We start from the raw sequence: 19,421 nt of genomic DNA on the forward strand, positions 1-19,421 counted from the left end.
TTTTTAACAGCCTCCAGAAAACCGTCTATCTGGGCACAATCTGAGGGCACTTTATTTTCAAGATGTTTAACACTCAGAGTGAAATTTTGGAGCATTGGAAACAGGTGGAGTTATCTTACCACACTGCCTTGAGTAATTTCATTGTGTGTGACTTGACATGTTTTTTCCCCCACCAGATTTCCCAAGATCCTTTCCTCCACTAGATCAATCTGACAGCTGCAGTTTTTACTCTGCGGTTCACACGGAGAACCTATGACGATCTCACACATCGTCAGAACTGCAACTAACAATCTGACATGGAGCTGTGGCCATAGAGTTCTTCAAATGGAAAATTTGATGTACTCTCTGCTTAGGTATGTAAATCTCATGCCACCATGTACATCAACTTGACTGTATTTCAGAATGCTGTTGTAGTAATAAAATTAACATTTGTCCGTGCTGAACTTGTAATATTGCGGCATACTTTTACATTGTGGTATACCTCTTATTTACAGAAAGAACTGGAATACTTCCCCTTCTGGTCAGTCTACTTCAAGGGCCCTAGAGCTTCCACTAAATATTACTTCTACTTTGATATCCTATGGGAGCTTTTAATCATACAATGAAAACTTTTACTGTGCCCTCATTCTGCCATAGTAGATGAAAGTCTAACAATTAAAAGACACGTCACATATTTTAAGGTCAGATTTTTAATAGAATACTCCCATTCCATATATATCCCAAATAGAAACAACATTAAAACCACCTGTCTACAATTGTGTAGGCCTTCTTTACAATGCCGAAACAACTTTGACCCATTTGAGCATTGACACAGGACCTCTGAGGGTTTCCTGTGCTGTCTGACACCAGGAGGAACATTTCCAGCAACCATCACTCCTGTGTTCTAATGCTACATTGTGTTAGCTAATCGTGTTGAAAGGCTAATTGATGATTAGAAAACCCTTGTGCAATTATGTTAACACATGAATAAAAATATGAGTTTTCATGAAAAACATGAAATTGTCTGGGTGACCTCAAACTTTTGAATGGTAGTGTATAGTGTCTCCCACAGATTTAAAATATCAGAGGTTTGGGAAGAAATGCTCTGGGCTGCTCTGTAACTTCACCATATTGTAAAAACACTGTTTGCAGCACCATAAATAGAATACATACATTTGGGTGTGCTTGTGCATTGGAAAGAGACATCTGCCCCTCTGATGACATTCAATTGCTTTTTCCTCCTTTACTGTCATTGCCTTAATTTAGCATGTAGATTTTTTTCTTGCAGTATTACGTACTGCCTATGTATCTGCTTCATCAGAAACCAAATCACATTAAGGTGTTAAGATGATATTTTAATGTGATGCACGTGACACTCTGTGGAAAACTTTACAGTTAGACTGAAACTAAAGTCATGATTATTACAATGCTTTTTCCCTAAAGAGAACAGAGATTAGACTGTACACTGGAAAGCATAATGTGACTGTGTGAGGCAGATTTCCACACTAAACCAATGTGATAATGATTAGAAACCTGTTGGCATGTTGAATATGAACAGCTTTGTGTACGTGTGCATGTGAGGAAACTAGGTTCTCGGTTCTTATCTCCTGACCTGGAACACATCCTCACAAGACTATGTGGCACTTTTCAAAACTCATTCATCTCCCTGAGCAAGGCAGGTTTCAGTGCAGACTTCAGGCATGCACACACACATGTATTAACAGTACAGTGTATGTTTAACTTAGCAGCTAGAATAGTCCCCCCCCAGGGAGAGGTGTTGATGGATGGATGTCAAAAGGCAACGACCTGCCTGGGTCTCATCTATTTCACACAGCCGCATTAACTGGGTCATCAATCAGTGTGCATGTGTGTGTGGGTGTGTTTTTGAACATAACCAAGTGCCATGTGTTTGACTACACCAGTGTTCCAGCATGCAAATTGCAAGCATGAATCCATATGTACTGGCCACAGTCTCGTTACCAGCAGCACACACACTTACACAGTGAGAGGGATAAGGATCTGTTGACCTGCAGGACCTCATTATTGCAGCCAATCAAGAGACAAAACATCGGGCTGATTAGTGAAAGACTTGCACAAATAAACAGTAAAAGACTTGAGCAGCGAGAGAGAGCAGGGTGAGGGAGTTCGGGTGAAAGAGAGATGAGGGAGATAATGTAGCCTGAGGTGAGAGGGGTTTGTCTCTCCTACAACTTAACCTCACGCTGCCCCCTCTGAGTTTAAGTCAGAACCCCGTGGATACATTACAATATGCAAAAAGGGAGAGCACACCCACACATGTGCAAACACACATCGGTTCACACACTTGTTTTTCTTTCTTTGCACTTATATCTGTGTGTCCAGCACGCACACGTGAATGTAGTGGTCCCTGCAAAGAAGATCCATCCACAGTCGAGTGGTGTTACAGCTCAGTGGTTGGGATGAATGTAGAAAATCAAAGCTACAAATCTTATCTGGGCTTTCACTGTGTGCTTGTGTGTTTGTCTGTTTGCTTCCAGCTGTGCTCTACTTCATGGCCCAGTCCCCTCTGATACAGCCTCTGTGGATTATAAAAGAGTGTGTGAGTAAATTACTATGTACATTAGTCGATAGATGCAAGTAAGTGCATGTGTGTGTGTGTGTGTGTGTGTGTGTGTGTGTGTGTGTGTGTGTGTGTGTTTGTGTGTGTGCTCCTCCAGCCTGGCAATGCCCTACGGTGAAGCACTCTGCTGTAAAACAAAGGTTATCTGGAGTGAACATGCAGATGTTTATAGCCATGATGAAAGAGGCTGCACGTACAAAAACGCTCAGAGTAACATTTTAACATACAGTACTGTATGGCTACACACCCCTGCCACAGGGACACACTCACACCAGTGTGAATGGCATTACAAGAGCTAAGGAATCTGGCTGCTAGATATTTCCTCCATTCCTCTGTCAACCATTCATCTCTGCTCTGAGGGAGGAGGGGAGTGAGGGAGGAGAGAGGTACACAGACACAGAGAGAGACGGTCTCTTCATTCATCTGCTGGCAATCAGCCAAGAACATTCTGTACTGGTTTGTTTGTAGGGGAAATAGAGAATACGTTTCAAATCCTCATGAAGCCGACCTTCCTGTCTGCTTCGCTGTCCAGTTATTGTCTGTAGGATTCCCTGTCTGACTGCTTTCACGGCTTTCTGCGTTCAAGCTCCTGCTCAAAGTCTTAAAGGCTCGTACTTTAGACAGAACAATTGAAATGATCAATAAAAACAATTAATATGTCTGTCTTTGTAGCTGTGTATGTAAAAGTGTAAGGCCTGCTCACCTTTTTTTAAAAAAGATAGACACTCAGTTCAGTTTCTCCAAAATTATAATTCAGTCAGGTTAGTCAAAATGCCTACACGGGCCTAAATGTGGCACACCTGCTTCCCAGGATGATGCCAGAAGATGCACCAGGGTCAAGGACTAGCCCAAAGACTTTTACACATCCCAAAGTACAAACGTAGGTAAACTTCTAGCTATTATGCAGCCCTCCAGTGCTAACTGTGGACTACTGTTTTGAAGCCTCGAGCTCGGCGTTTGGCTGTCACCATATGGGTCTTTTGAAACTACAAACGAGTTGATCTGACTGAGAACTTAAGGACACTACACACAGCGAGTCCTTGAACATACCCTGATTTGTCATCTATTTTAAACAGGAGCAAAAGATGAACATTTTGCTGTTTAAAGAAGTCGTGAAACTAGTACCTCATACTATAAAGTCACAAGGAAAATGTTTACTGAGGTTGTAAATAAAGTGAGAAGTGGGGTCATTACTGCATAGACTTTTATATAATCAAACTTGTTTTTGCAACCGGAGAAGTTGCCCCCTGCTGGTTGCTTGAGAGAACGCAGGTACAGGGCAGTTTGTGTTAGCTTCACGTTTGACAATCAAAGGCTACATCCATCTTATTATACAGTCTATGGCTGCACCACATTTGCGTGATGAAGGTGGTTGCAGCTTTAAGAAGAGTTTGTCAGTGGAAAAAATTAGCAAGTAGCTCCATCCACCCCAGAAAACAGTAGAGCTAGCAGTAATGAGCATCACTGTAACAGGGAAACAGTTGATTCCAAGCTGAGGGGAAAAAAGTAGTGTCAGATTATGTGCCCCTTCATTCTAACCAAGTTCCTCATCACTGGTTAAAGGCATGCTAATTAATGCACTCTGCTGGAGCCAAATCAAACTGCCTTAGAGTTACTCCATTTGCTCTAAAGAGATTTTTATAGTTTAATCACAGGACGTACATTAGCAGCGCGCCTAAGACATGAAGCATGTCATCCTTAGCTGGAATGAACACCCTCTCCATCCAGAAATAAGCTACACCGGTGGAAACATTTACCACCAACTAGTTAGACTTAAGTGTTACTGCTTACTGACATTAGGGGGCACCAACTTGAGACAGTGTCACATATAGCTTTAAACTTCGTACTAAATTGCATGACATGTTAATAGATATGTTTAAAGTGTATTTACCTGTCTGCCTGTCTCTCTGTCTGTCTGTGCGTCGCTTTGTCTGTCATTTTGCCTGCATAAACCACAGTGGTGTACATGACAAACAGTCTAAACACAACCAGCTGTGGCCTGGTCTGCTGGAAGCTCGGTCACACAGCTCTGCTTTACACACACACACACACACACACACACACACACACACACACACACACACACACACACACACACACACACACACACACACAAGTACAAACATATACATTATGATATGCAATTACATATTTTATTGAGTGGACTTATTGTCTTTCAAAAGTGCATTTCTAATAGTTATACTTCTATTCTTTCCTCTTCTGTTTTTGCCCTAGGGCCTCTGTGTGTGCATTTTTATAAGACCATGTCCTTTGTGTGCATATTAATGTAAGTACATGTAAGTCCACTCAGGTCAACAATCAATAAAAGCTTCATTGTGAGGAATATATTAGAAGCAGCAGACCTCTCAATTGACCTTGCTGTGCCATAAACACCACTTATTAAACTTTACAAATTGGCATTATCCAGCACAGATCTGACAGTAAAAAATGGCTGGCGTATATCAGTAACAGCTTCTATAAGTTATTAGTAAGGGTGTGTGGAAAGACTATGATGACAGAGGAATATGTGCTGTACAGCGCACAGCTATAAACATAGTATGAGCTCAGTGTGCATCAGAGAGTATTAACATGCATTTCAGCACAGCGAGCAGTTAGAAAAAGGAGTGGAGTTCATTTGTTTGCTGTGAGCCCAAGAAAGTCAGCCAGTGCTGACTGACAGCTCATAAGTGTCTGAGTTGAATCGGTGATGCAGATATGATAGAGGTAAAGAGTGCACGAGGGCCCAAAGAAAACAAAGTATGTGCTTTTTTATATTGTCAGTCACTGTTACCGTCTTAGTGTAAAACAGGATACGTACAACTTTGCAACCGTCAACCTGAACTTTTGAGAACCTCGTAAAGCTTTAATACAAGTTTCAACCATGTAACTTTTATGTGCTGTTCGGAATGTGAGTGGAATAAGTGATTGTGGGACAGACAAAAATAGATAAAGTGCTGCTGATAGTGTTGCTGATATTCTGTCATATTTAAGTTTGCTACCAACATTAGACTGTCACTCCCACTGAATGACCTCCTGTTACCCACAATCTAACATGGGCCTGAAGGTTTTTGTTTGTTCAGAGAAATATTGTTTGTTGTTCTTCATTAAAGTCCTTCTCTGGTTGTTTATTAAACACTTGAAACTAATTTCTTAGTATCAGAGTTACATATTTAGAAGGTTTTTCCATGAAAATAATTTCTTCCAATGTGTAAATAGCTTATATATGTAACTCTATAGCATTGCTTTCTCTACAACACTGAATCTATCTAAGTCTGCACCTCTCTCTCCACCCATCCATCTGCTACTGGAGCACACCAGCTCACCTACAACTCGACTCAAACCATCTAAAAATACTCTGCAATGCAAATAGTAATACTGGAATAAGTCAGTCATGCATGTTTGCACCGGAAACCAACAATTAATAATGATGATATGGAAAGCCCTCACCTACAACTTGAAAGAACTGGTTTCTTAAGTGCTCGAAACAATACTGTCACCATCAGTCAGAGTGGACCAGGACCAGAGTAGTAACAGGCATGAGGTGGTATGAACATTTATAGAAACCACTTTGTCATTAGTCATCTCGGGCTTTTGTTTCCATTCCATGGAGGTTTCAACAGGTTTGACTGTGACTTATCAGCAATTGTCTTTGAATTAAACCAATCAGAAGAACTTTCCCCACAGTAGGTACTATTTTTCCCCGAACATTGCCCCAAACGAGCTTCTCCAGGAGCAGTTCCTTGAGTCAAAACACAATCAAAGCCTCGAGCTACGTTGAAATAGACCACAGTGAAAGAACTGCAAGCTGCTATAAAGCATTTCCTAAGCTGAGGAGTACTGGTGGATCTTTCTGTGTGTCAGTATGATTGCCCTCTGTCAGGTTACACATGCAAAAATGATTCATGGTTGATATAAAAAAAACATTTATCAGAGCAGTTTTAAGTTGCTGCAGTGTCAGCAGGGCCAAATGTTCATGAAACTACAGTGGAAAACATTTACATTTTCTCCTTGGGTTGGCTCTGCCTCTTCAAACCTGTCTCCAACAGCCTCAGGCTCTACTGTTTCACAGGTAGACAGCTCATCAAAATGAGTGACAGCTGCTAGGGTGGGAACTTGACCAGCTGATGGGGGAGGAGAGCGCGACTAACAATACACTTTCTGCCTTCAGGCCAGAAGTTGCATATTAGTGCTTCAAGTTGTGTCTTGCAATGTAAGACCTTGAGCAATTCAGGAAACTTCCAACAGGTTTTTCTTTTTACATCTGGAATTCACAGCAGCTAATGAATATAAAACCTCGTATCTTATACCAGATGAATAAAATGAAACTTCAAAGACTCCCCTGCCTCTTAAAAACACCCACAGTTAAAAATGGATCATCAGTCTTGGTTTTATCTAGAGTGGAACCTTTGATTTTACACGGAAAAAATTCACATATCTGCCTTTAAATCCAATCCAAACAATCACACAGATTCACACACACACACACAAGAGGCTGAGTATGTAAAGGTTCCACCTTTGAACGCAGCCTGAGCGTTCAGCAGCTGTAATACTCTGCTGTTGACTTCATGTTGACTTAGCCATTAAAGGCTGTAGCAGGTCTGAAATCAAAACCTGCACAACTGTTTGGCTTGGACCAAGCGCGCCTTATAAGTGTACACTTGAGCTGCGTTAAACACTTGTACCTCTGACACAGTCCTCACACAGGTCGCTGGTGCATCTCTTTAAGAGGAACGTCACTCACATTAATGGGTTATTCATATATATCGCAGAAAGAAATGATCACAATGAGCAGAAAAAGTAAAACTCACGCGAGAGCAGACTTGAGCTATGAAAAAGAAGAAGTGTGTTTGTGCATGTGAGTGCACGTAGGTGATTAATTGCCCTGGCTCAGATGAAACAATAAACAGGAAGAGCTGGATTGTTCCCGTCAACCTGACTGTCATGTCAGACTCTCACATCTTGATTTCAACATTCCTCCAGCCTCCACATTTCACTCCTGACTCATATGTTTGTTCTTCTTGAGTCTGCGTTTTGCAAACTAAAGACATCTGAAGGACACTTCTAACGTCTTTTCTTTTCAACCTTAAAACTTGATAGCTTTCTCTCGAAACCGCACAGTCTTGTTCTATATAATGTATTCACTCTGTTGTTTGGTTTTGCAGCAGATTGATAGACCTAAACATGCTAACAGTGTCTAGTAACATTCGTAAAAACCTTGAAGACTGATTGCTGCTCTCTGTTACATCTCAGATAGGTTGCATGAGCCCACTCATTTTTCATTTTATGGTTTTACTTTCTTCGTCTTCGTTGCTTTGACGTTATAAAGATACTTTGGCACATTGTTGGAACAACGTTTAAAGTTCTTCCAGATGGACCGTCAATGGATCCCCAAAAAAGGAGTCCTTGTTTTAGGGAATCAAAGTGGAGTCTGGCCTAATTAGAGCTGGGAGTGACATTAGAGGACAAAAAGGCAAGGAAGGAAAGCAAAGGAATGGGAAGACGAAAGCTTGTGTGTCTTAGTTCCAGATGTCTTTTCACAGACCCCAATTTGAGGAGAACCACTTGCCAAGTGTTACCTGCGCATTTATATTCATATTTTCATATTTGGTGGAATCCAGTCAGGTTGGTGTTGTCTCTGAAAAACAGTGTGTGTTTGTGTTGGCAGATTAGTCCTACGCCAGTAAATGCAAATATCTGACATTAGTTGGACACAGGGAGTGGTGGAATAAAGGGCCTGAGACAGGAAAGTGTTTCCTGAGAATCTTATCACTCATCTGATCAGTCATCTCAGCGTTAGCTCTCCTCCAACACAAACACACACAGAAACACATTTCCCTCACTCCCACGTTGTGTCCTGGGACTGGAAATGTGTATTTTCTGCTGTATGTACAGACCTTTTCTTTTTAAAAAATAAAAAGAGAAAAAGAGAACAAAGTGCAATAAAAATATAGCTGTTTACTTTAGCTGCTGATAGAGCATCTGCTGGCCCCATTGCTCAGTTAAATAGTTCAACTGGGGTACTTGGACCTGGAAATACTGAGGAGATGACTAATATACAAACACATGAGCATGTGCAGAGAAATGTGCTATCTGTCAGCTTTTTTTTATGCATTCAAGATACAAACATCTTCTATTTTTGTAAGCATCCTTTTTGTTATAATAGATTCCCCAGCCCTAATCTGAACGATACCCATCACAGCTAAATATCTAATCCCCAACCTTCACCCTAACATTAGTGTTCTGAAGGTCTGTCACTAAATGAGGACAAGCATTTGGTTCTCAGAAGTGTAGCTGTATCATACACACACACACGCACACACACACATCGTACATCTACTACTACTTTGTCTGGGTAATTGGTATTTTTGAAGTTTTATTTTACCGTGATATGCCTTGGCCCAGTGGGACACCATCTTAATGGTTCTTTGGATACGTCAAAGTGTCCTTTAAGGGACCTAACTGCGTCTATGGCTGGTTAAAATGCCCTTACTTCAAATACCATTATTTCTGTGACTTCAGGGCAAAAACTAAATTGTAACTTGGGCTCCTTTGAGATTCTTTTCATGCTTCTGGCCAGACATAAGTATGTTCACCATTTAGACATTTTGTTGCACCCTAAGAGGTACAACCTATCTGATCAATGGTGCGCTCATCATGAAATCCTACATGCAATAAAATACCCCCTACACCAATGAAATGCAGATGTTAAAGCTGCATGATTTGAGTTTCAAGATTTTTAAGGTTGTTACGGTGAACCCATTGGCATGTCTAGCAGTTAAGCAGCAACTTAAGCAATTCTTTAGAGTCATGCTTCTGGTCACCTCATGGATTTAGGTCTAATATTCACTGTCCATTTTTGTATTTCATCTGCTCCTGAGAAGAATCGGTATTTGGTTATGTAGCCACTAAATGCTTTGATTTGTTCACTATCCACTTAGCAAGCTAAATTTGTTTGTCTGCTAAAAGCTGAGAAATAGCATGTAGTGGGTTTATTGCACTTTTAGGTTAGGCTAATACTAACTCTAACCCTACAATAGCTGTCACTGTCAGAAGTGGATAAGACTGGTGAGACTAAATGAAAACGGTGAAGTTTTGGGTGACTGAACAAAAAAAAAAACATTCTAGGGTGCAATTACTGATTTGTCACTACAGCTGAAACATTTCATACTGCACATAGTCAATTCATCCATTGGTATTAAAAAATAAACTGCATGTTTTTCTTGTGTATCATGTCAAAGACTGTTTCCACTGCTAAGAGATAAAAAAATGTTTCTTCATTCAGTCTGAATAGTAAGTTCAGAACAAGTTGGACAGGCATCCAGGCAGTTTTGTGTATCCTTTAATACACGAAAATATGTCAGCATATAGATTCAGTAACAAAATCTGGTGTGAAACTGACTCATCTTTAGAGTTACTGTGTTTTAACAATTCCTGCCAACATTTTTAAACTGCACCTGTATTTCAGTGCATTTTCTGATTTCTTTAAAAGGTATTTTGTGGCAGACAGACCCCAACTAACCCAAACTTTAACACAGTCTGACAGCACTATCATAATAGTTTATTTTTCTGCTGATCCATAGAATAGTAAAATAGTATTTCAGCAGCCACTGTTATCATTCCCCATGCAAGGCAGCTTGGTTCCAGTAGAAACAACACCGCTGCCATCTCACCATTGTCCAGTTATCTAAGAAATAATATTTTTTCTCAATTAGCTTTATGGAATAGGGACTAATGCCGAGGTTTTAACCCCTGTCCACCCTGGAGGTGCCTGTACTGGGACCAGGCGGCATCTGTGATAAAAATGCAACAGGCACTACTTCATTCATTAAAGTGGCAGGCCTTGTACACCAGTATTTGTATTTTTGTGTGTCATTTCTGTTGATTTAGTACAGTTGACATTTATGAGACGAGGCCAAATATAATCAGTGTCACTGACTAATTATTACCTTCTAATGTACAGTTTTCATCATGCAGAAGGAAAAATGTCAAAGTTTTTCAAGGCTCACTTTAATCTAGGGATGTGGACACAGACATTAAATAATTCTCCCAAGTGTCCTGTATCCATAGAACCCAAGACTGTTCAGATTGGCCTCAGTCCTGCAGCTGTTACTGACTAAATGTAAGGAGGTTTTTCCTTGCAGGTAGAAATTTAAAAAAAAAAAAAAAAACAGCCTCGGGCTTAAGGGGTTAACATAACAGGGCAGCAAATCACAGGCAGGCAGACATGTCAACACACACAAACAGGCAGGCAAGAACTCACAGGCCAAGACACACAGGCGCATAATACTGTACACACAAGTGGACTGTAAGCACACACAATGCGTCAGCTGGGTAGTAATTGTGTTGAGCAGTGTAAACAGGAAACATGTCGCAGGACCTTGAGGTTCGTCATCAGACCTCCCAGAGCTTCAGTACACAGCAGAACAATACGAGCAAGACCCTAAAAATACACACAGATTTGTCAGCATGTCTGCATATACCTGCATGTGAGCACATGCGCAAGTCCGTGCATGCATGATTGTGTGTTAGTTTACTGTATGTGAGTCTGCATGTCTTCATGTGTGTGTGTGTGTGTGTGTGTGTGTGTGTGTTTGTAGTTAACTGTGTCGGCAAGGAGGCAGAGACATAAACAAACTTGTGGAGAATGGGGAAATTTCCTGTTAAACACAGCAGGATAAAACCCCAGACAAGCCGAGACAGAGAGCGAGAGGAAAGAAGAATAGACGCTGATTTGCTTTTACATCTTCTCACTGCTTTCACAGGAAATGCTGACGGTTTCACAAATTAGGAAAGGATCACTTTCATTTTCAGCTTCCAGAGAAGTTGCTTCTTACTTTACTAACAGTTTAGCTTAGTTTAGTTTAGTTTGCAGGGACAGCGCACAATTAAAAGTAATTGCACCAGTTAGCGAACAGCTGATTTCTTAATAACGCACATAACAACTATACACCCTTGTGAGGAAAATAAGAAGTATAGAAAATGCATTGCAGACGTAAATTAAAAAAACATTGCAGGATACTTAAAATTTTACATTTGTTTTGTTGTTTCAGTATCAGGCTGTATTTTTCTGTCTTTAGACAGCCACAAAAGCTGAAATCTCCTCGCTAGCATCTACAGCTAATGTGCAGATGTTCAGCAAGTATAATGTTATTTGTTCTTATTCCTGGGGCGTCAAATACTGCAATTTTGTCAAAGCCACTGGCATCATAGTTATACACACACTGTTTTTCAGCATCTGTGCCACCTACATCAATATTCCACACAGATAGGTGTATTTCTTCAGTTTCAGTGACTTGACGGTGGCTTTAGATGAAAAGTTATTATAGTTCATCCTAAAAGGAAGTTAAAGTCACAGGAGTCACGTTCACATCTCTAGAAAGACAGGCAGCACAATGCCTGTTATTTACTGTCTCATTAAATTGCGTAATTACACAGCAGGTAACGTGTGAGAAAATAAAATCAGGCAGTTTCCTGTTTGTTTTCTTTGAATGGCATGTGACAAAGTTCAAAACTGAACCTGACTGCACATGCACATACTAGTCATTCTGATATAACTGGATGGGGAAGAACAATGTTATCATTCTGTCATCAGAAAGCAGTCATTTTACACACACGCTGGGAGGATGAAAGCTGCACATTTCTACATTGCTTTGGCTGCAGTTAACCTGCCATTAATTAACGGTGCGGTTCCTTTGTTTAGTTTGGAGTTGGGCCATATGTTCTCACAACCTGTATGTCTGACTAACTTTCTTCAAAACAGGTTAAGATATAGGCTCTGGATCAGCCACGCATGTTCACACACACATGCATACACACATGCACAACTCATTAATGTGCGACCCCTACTAAAACACTTAAACCCTTACAGATTACTCTGGGGGTAAGCCCTCTGATGATTTTCATTTGAAGTGCAGAGAGCTCGTTTCAGTACAGAACATTTAAAATATTTTTAAAGCTTAATTGGCCACGAACGTGACTTAAGATTTTTCCCCCTATCAGTGCTCCACTGTTTTTTTCCACTCCGGAACAAAGACGGCTTGTGTGTCTGCAAAGTCTGGAGATTATGATTAACTCTTTGATTACTACGGCTGTGTTGGGGAAAGATGGAGGGGTGAGAATGGGGGAGGAAGAGGGAGAAACAATGAGAGAGATAAGGATAAGGTGTTGGTGGGAAGTGTGTGTGTAGGGGGGGTGGCGAACAAACATTTCAACAAGTACTGATTTGTGAGTATGTGTGTGTGTTTGTGTGTGTGCATGTGTGTGTGTGTGTGGCACAGTGCCAAAGTTTCACACCTTCTTAGCAACCTGACACCCATTTCTATTGTTATCTTTGTTTTCCATCAGGTTTCCAGAACGCACTATGTGTGTGTGTGTGTGTGTAATTGCTGCATGCTGGTGCAAGATTAACCCTACTGTAACTGTAGCCCAGTGTAGTGTAAGTGTGAACAAATGCACAGTGCACATACACACTAGCTGTAAGCTAATACAGAGCAGACACCATTAGAGTACAAACTACATGGAAACACCCTGCACTCCTGCTAATTTTAGCTGTGAAGAGGATCTGATATAAGTTACCTGCTGATCTGTCAGAAAAGTCAAATGTTTCCTGGTCACGTCACTGTCTGCTGCATTGCTTTGAGTTCAGCAGGTGAACAAACAGTGAACAAACAGTGAGTCCAGCAAAACAGATACTGAACTGAGAGCAGCCTTTGTTCCTCCTGAAGTCAAGTATGTGAGTGTGTTTGACAGGGTCATAAATTTATCAATTCTAAGGAGTACATATTCCTTCCCCAGTAGCTTCACATCATGATGTTACAACTCTCAAAATAGTTCCAAACAAGTAAATAATATGACAGATAAATATGCTATTGTTGGTATTTGATACTAGTCAGCTTACAAGCATAGAAAATTAGAACAGCTGAACAGGAAGATATAAATGAATAAAATAGGTGTGATGAGACAGTCGGGGTGAATTTCCACAGAATGGCTTTATTCCAGTGCACGTCGGCTAGCTAAAGATCCCTGGAGTGTATCAGTTATCACCAAATTGGTCACAGATTTTCTTGCTTGTTTTTTTTTCGCTGATGTGGTGTCATTTCATTTTTCTACACACATGTATCCTGTTCAGGGTGTATTCAGGGCCTTGAGTCCATCTCTCCGTGTATTAGGGAAGCAGCATTACACGCATTTGACGTACTACCTCAGTCACAGACCTTAGACACCAGGAGAAACACATTCACACTGATTTAAAGCTGATTTAATCAATAGCTTTATACAAAAAAAAAAATCAAATGACCATGTATAGTGTGAATTGGGTCTTTAGTGTGTTGATAGATCCACAGATTATCATGACAGCTGCAGTTTCCCTTAATTAACCCCATTAGGTCATTTTCCACTGCAGGAAGTTGTGGTCCTTCAGAACTACTGATGCAGAACCTCTATCAGAGCACTTGTTAGGGAAGAAATTAAAAAATGACTCCAAGGTGGGTACTTCTGACTGCCCCTGAAAAACAAATGAGAGGACAAATGCTGATTGGTTGAACTTGTAGAGGACAACAAGTTAAGGAAATTAAAAATCCATCATCTAACATCAACAACACACAATTCACAATATGGGATAATATATCAAACTTCCATAGTTCTGTTTCCTATGTGTCTATAGAGCTGGACTAACTACAATTTTTCATTGTTTTGGAGCACTGAGTTAATGTTACAGTTGATTCTCTCACCATATCTGTACCTACCCTGAGTTCCTGGAAAGCCACCTATTGTTTTGGTTTTACTCACCTGAACATTACAGTTTATATTTACCACTCTCATCAACCTCGTACACAGATGTGGCACACAGCAGTTTTCATTGATAGTCACACAGAACCAAACCAACCACAATGACCGACTGCCAAGTTAACAACTAACTGTGGAGCATTTAGCAGCTGAAGGGTCACATGCTTCCTGAAGTAGTAGGTTTAGATCATCGTGGCCAGAAAAGCATTTCTCAATTCATGCTAATGTAACTCCATATATACTGGATGTGTAAAGAAAACAACTGTTTACTAACATAGACTTCACTTTAAGAAATATTTAACATTTTTGTAAGTATCTGGATGATTGATAAAACAGACATCTTAAAACTCAAAACCAAACTTTATCTGCATGGTAGATCCTACTAGCTGTAAGTGATTTGTAATTTGGATAAACCAACTCTTAAAATTCGGAGCACGTCATGTGTCAACCACTGAACAGGTCGGTTCAACCTCTCAGGTTTTTACTGCAGGAGTCCCTCCCAATCCTGAGGCTGACTTTTGATTTATGAGTTTATATTGCTGCTGTAGCACGATGGTGTTAGAGTTCTCAGAGCAGGAGTGATGCATGCTGTGAGATGGATTCCACTCTCATAAATGTACAGATTTGTCTGATTCTTTTCTTGGCTCTGCCTTTGAACTGCAGCTCGTGTAATAAACTCTGAATTCCAGCACAATTTCCTGTCCCACTGGAAGATGCTTTGTGATTGGAAGATGAGATCAATAGATGTGTGCAAAAGCCCACATACAACACAGTTTATCTCATATATATGTGTATGGATGCACACCCACCCAGACACACTTGTTACACAGGCGGCATGCACTATGGGGCCTGAGGGTATCCAGATAAAGTTTGAGGGTGGAGATGAGTATGAATAAAACTCAAAGACAACCTGACTCACCAGCTTATACACCAAAAGGCAGCATAAAGACAGAATGTAAAATGCAGACAGTAAATACTTCGTAACAATCGCCCTCAACCTGTCCTGCTATGTTTCATAACTGTCTCTCTTTGAACACAATGAAAGTAATATTCATATATTTTAACACACTTGCCACAGCTTCTAAATGTGTAATGACGCATTTTCACAATGGTCAACATTTTGCTAATTATCACTAAACAGAAAGTTCAAGACTGATGGAAATGGCATTACTTTTGCAGGTATTTGTTATTAAATTACAGTAATACTGAGAGTAACAGGAATGTCTGTACCAAATGTCATCACTATCCATTCAGTAGTTGTCAAGGTATGGCATTTAAACTGCAAATAAGATCAAGAGGGATTCATCTTCAGGGCACTATGAGCATGTGCACCAAATTTTATACCAATCAATCCAATAAAATTATTTTTACCAAACCAAATCTGTCAGCCTCATGCTGAATTTAGGAGTGAAATCTGCACTCACCATCAATAAATTCAATATAACTGATTCTCTGGGGACCATGAATGTTTACTGAATTGTTATCTATGTCTATCCGTCAGTGGGTGAGGTCTTTGAGTCTATATAGTGGTTGTCTGACCAGGCTGTCCATAGAGCCTTAACACCTGCATTGGTTTCACTGCGTTCTGATTTAAAATTACATTACCTTCTTTCTACATTCTTTTCCACTGTGTTTTAGGCCTTAAAGGGCCAACAGAAGGTACAAGAGTAGTGTTTTTGTACAATAAACAAACGTAACAGTGTCATTAAAACATAAATAGCAATGAAGGGGTCCTTTCAAATAAATAACTTTTTTTGTGAAGAGTACAACTTTTGTTAAGTATTTTACATTGTAGGTAATGTAATTGAATGTTCAGAAAATGGAAGTTTTTACTTTTGAAGAAGACGTAAACAGTAACAGCAAAGACAACTAAACACTGTATCTTTGAATACACTGGCTGTCTTCTACAGTCATACAACACAACCTCACCAACTGCAGATTAACATGTTGACGCAGCCAAACTAACTTTAACTGCATCCTCCAAAATGAATCTATAGAAACCACAGGCAACAACAGGCCGCTATAAATGCTAAACAAGGGCACAAAAACTGGGTCCATAGGCCCTCAGCGTTTCATTTCATCCTTCAGTTTTCTCTCCCCTCACCCAAACCCCTCTCTCTTTCTCTCCCCCCTCTCTCACTCTTTGTCTCTCTCCCTCTGTAGCCTCAGGACTTTGATAAACACAGTTGATCCTGGGCCTATGCACTGAGTAGAGTGTTTGAAGGGCAGCCTTTCTACTCAGGACCTTGTTTATTCTGCCCACTCCCTGTCAACCGTGTTTAATGTCACCAAGGCTTTTCTCTCCGCTAAACACACACACACACGCACACGCACACGCACACGCACACACACACTCTCTCCCTGTCTCTCTTTACATAAGTTGTAAAAAAAAAAAAGAAAAGGAGAGAGTGGAAGAAGAGAAAGGCACAGATAGCAGCTCAGTGTGCATATGTGTGTATGTGTTATGGCAGGAGGGGGAGGTAAGTCTGAGCTGCTGATTAGATCTGTGTCGAGAAGTGTGTGTCTGTGTTTGTGCGTGTGTGTGTGTGTGTGTGTGTGTGTAGAAGCATGGGGGGAGTTTGCTGAGCAAAACCAGGCATACCAACATCTTGGCACATGCACACAGGTTTGGCATTTTGTTTTAAGAAAAACAGCGTCCTGTCAGTCCAGCGGCTGCAGATATATGTGTATGTGTGCATTATTAGGCCTGTTAGAACAGTGAGGTTTGTGTGCTGTCGCTGTGACACTCAGGCGAAGGTGTATGATTTGTATGGTGTGTTTGTGCAGCTCATGTTAAAAGCGAACCAGCACTGTAATCTGAGTGCTGACAGTCTAAATCCCCAGTGGGAAAGTGGCTTTTGTACAGTTAAAAGAAAACCCATATGTGACCTGGATAGCTTGCAGCAGTGTACACATCATTAGATTATAAAACATATAATCAAATATCATTTATTAAAGTAGAGAGCTCATGATTTGGAAAAAAAAAACACACAAGTTATGCAAGACCAAGGGATAACCTCAGAAAAACAAATAGCTAAACTAAGGTCAGGCTTTGAGATGTTTCGTGTTGGTTTTTATGACATTGGATCAAATTATTTTGTTCTGTTTTTACTAAGCTAATTATTGCAAAGCACTTTCCTACTTTCCAAAATAGCTGCTATATTTACAGGTATATTATGCAATATTTCCACATTAAAATGTCTAAATACAACTAGAACATTACTTTATATTTAGCTGACTTGTGCATTTGCGTTATCCCAAATCTTTCCAACAATGCTGAAATACACAGTTCTATTCAATGAAGCAATACACTTCATTTTGGTGTGTCAACACATCATGTTCTAATGCCGAAACTTGCTGTTTTTGTGTGTGTGTGTGTGTGTGTGTGTGTGTGTGTGTGTGTGTGGTGGGGATTGCATGCAGTATATTTGGAGGCTCAGGTGCAGAGAATGAGAAACAACATCCCAGAGAGTGTATGTGTGAATTTATTTGCAGAAAGGAAAATACAACAAAACAGAACTACGAACATGGAACTGGAGACTACAAACGGAAGTGACAGATGTCACATGAGGGTACAAGGGAGACTATGGAGCAGAGCCCCTACAGGCGGGCGGAGTACTAACCAATGACTACAAATAATATTCAGGGAGCATGGAATGACTAACCCACGATGGGTACCACCTAGGCAGGAGAGTGTAAACGAAATGAACTAACAAGAACCAACAATAGAGAATCTACCATAGTAGAAAATATACTAGAGCTACAAAGGCCTAGCTGAACAGGAGTGGCAAAGCGCTAAGCTAACCAAACAACGATAGTACTAACTGAATACTCAAAATGTATACAGAATGACTAAGCCGGATAAGCGGCATGAATGATACACTAATACTAAATACTGAATTTACTAAGCAACTATAGAACATAAGTTTGCCAACAGCCTGGCTCAGGATTGGGAAACTCAGCTGACTGGAGTGGTGAGTGTAGGACTAAGCAGTAGTGACAGAAACAGATGGTGTGGTCTGGGGTGGAGCAGGAGATGGCATGTGGTGGCACGTGGCGGCTCGGATCCAGGGTGGTGACGGTGACGAAGGTGATGGGAGACCAGGAATCCAGAGGTTGGGATGGCTGCGGACGGATTGGGTTTATGACGAGTGAATCCAGGTGTGGTCGGGAGCAGGTGAAGTCCAGGCTGAAGAAACTCAAAGCGAACAGTTAACTGAGGTGAAAAACCAAGGTGAGCAGAACTAAACAAGAGACAAGACTGACTGTTGCTTGTTCACAGTTCGGTGTCGAATGGTGAGTGAGGTCTCCTCTTATGGCACAGGGTGAAGATGATCAGCCAGTCCCACCTGCTCCCTGCAGGTCAGCTGATTGCTGATGCTGCACACCTGCTGCCTCCTGCTCCAGCTGCACCTACTGATCACTAATGAAGTGAGGGAGAGAGTACTGCCACTACTGGGGCCCGCAGTCAGGGCCATGTCAAAAATATTGCATAAAATAATAAGAAATTCCCATTTATTGTGCCATAAGTGGCTGTAGTTAGAAATATTAGTTACACATGAACACAATTTTCAGTGTTTTTGTCAGCAAACACAGACAACATGCTTGGTCTGATTATTATTATTATTATTATTATCTTGCGTTATGGGAACTTACGGGTTAACTTCCTTCCCTCACAGCACCAACATCTCTACTCCTGGACTACTTAAAATTGACCAGAATTACTATTAAATTAATGTATTATTTTCAAAAATTAACTAAATGTTGTTTGGAATAAAACTTAAGACCCTTAAGAGCCCAAATTCCCACAGTCTGACTACACCATAAAGTGAGCAAGTATATGTAATAGGCAAGAGAGCCCCAGTGAGGGCCTTATTCCTGGGGTCTCCAGGTCTGTAGACCAGTAAGAACAGTATGTGATCTTTAGAAGTTGGAGGGATTGTCTTCACTGTAGGAACATGAGCAGGAAATAACAAATATGTCTCATAGAGAGGAAAAGAGTGTACTAGTCTGAAAGCCACTGAGATTTACAGACTAGCACCAGCAAGCTGACATAAGT

At 40.7% G+C, this 19,421-nt stretch overlaps 1 long non-coding RNA gene across 1 annotated transcript in view; it reads left to right on the top strand.

The window, feature by feature from the left end:
- Window positions 1–249: 249 nt before the first annotated feature.
- LOC118470942 (uncharacterized) overlaps window positions 250–19,421 on the top strand; it is a 33,646-nt gene continuing 14,474 nt past the window's right edge. The window contains exons 1-2 of the long non-coding RNA XR_004848135.2: window positions 250–353; window positions 2,496–2,557. This is a non-coding gene — a long non-coding RNA (uncharacterized LOC118470942). The remainder of the gene's footprint in view (window positions 354–2,495; window positions 2,558–19,421) is intronic.

Source organism: Amphiprion ocellaris, chromosome 16, assembly GCF_022539595.1.
Source record: "Amphiprion ocellaris isolate individual 3 ecotype Okinawa chromosome 16, ASM2253959v1, whole genome shotgun sequence".
Classification (NCBI taxonomy): Eukaryota; Metazoa; Chordata; class Actinopteri; family Pomacentridae; genus Amphiprion; species Amphiprion ocellaris.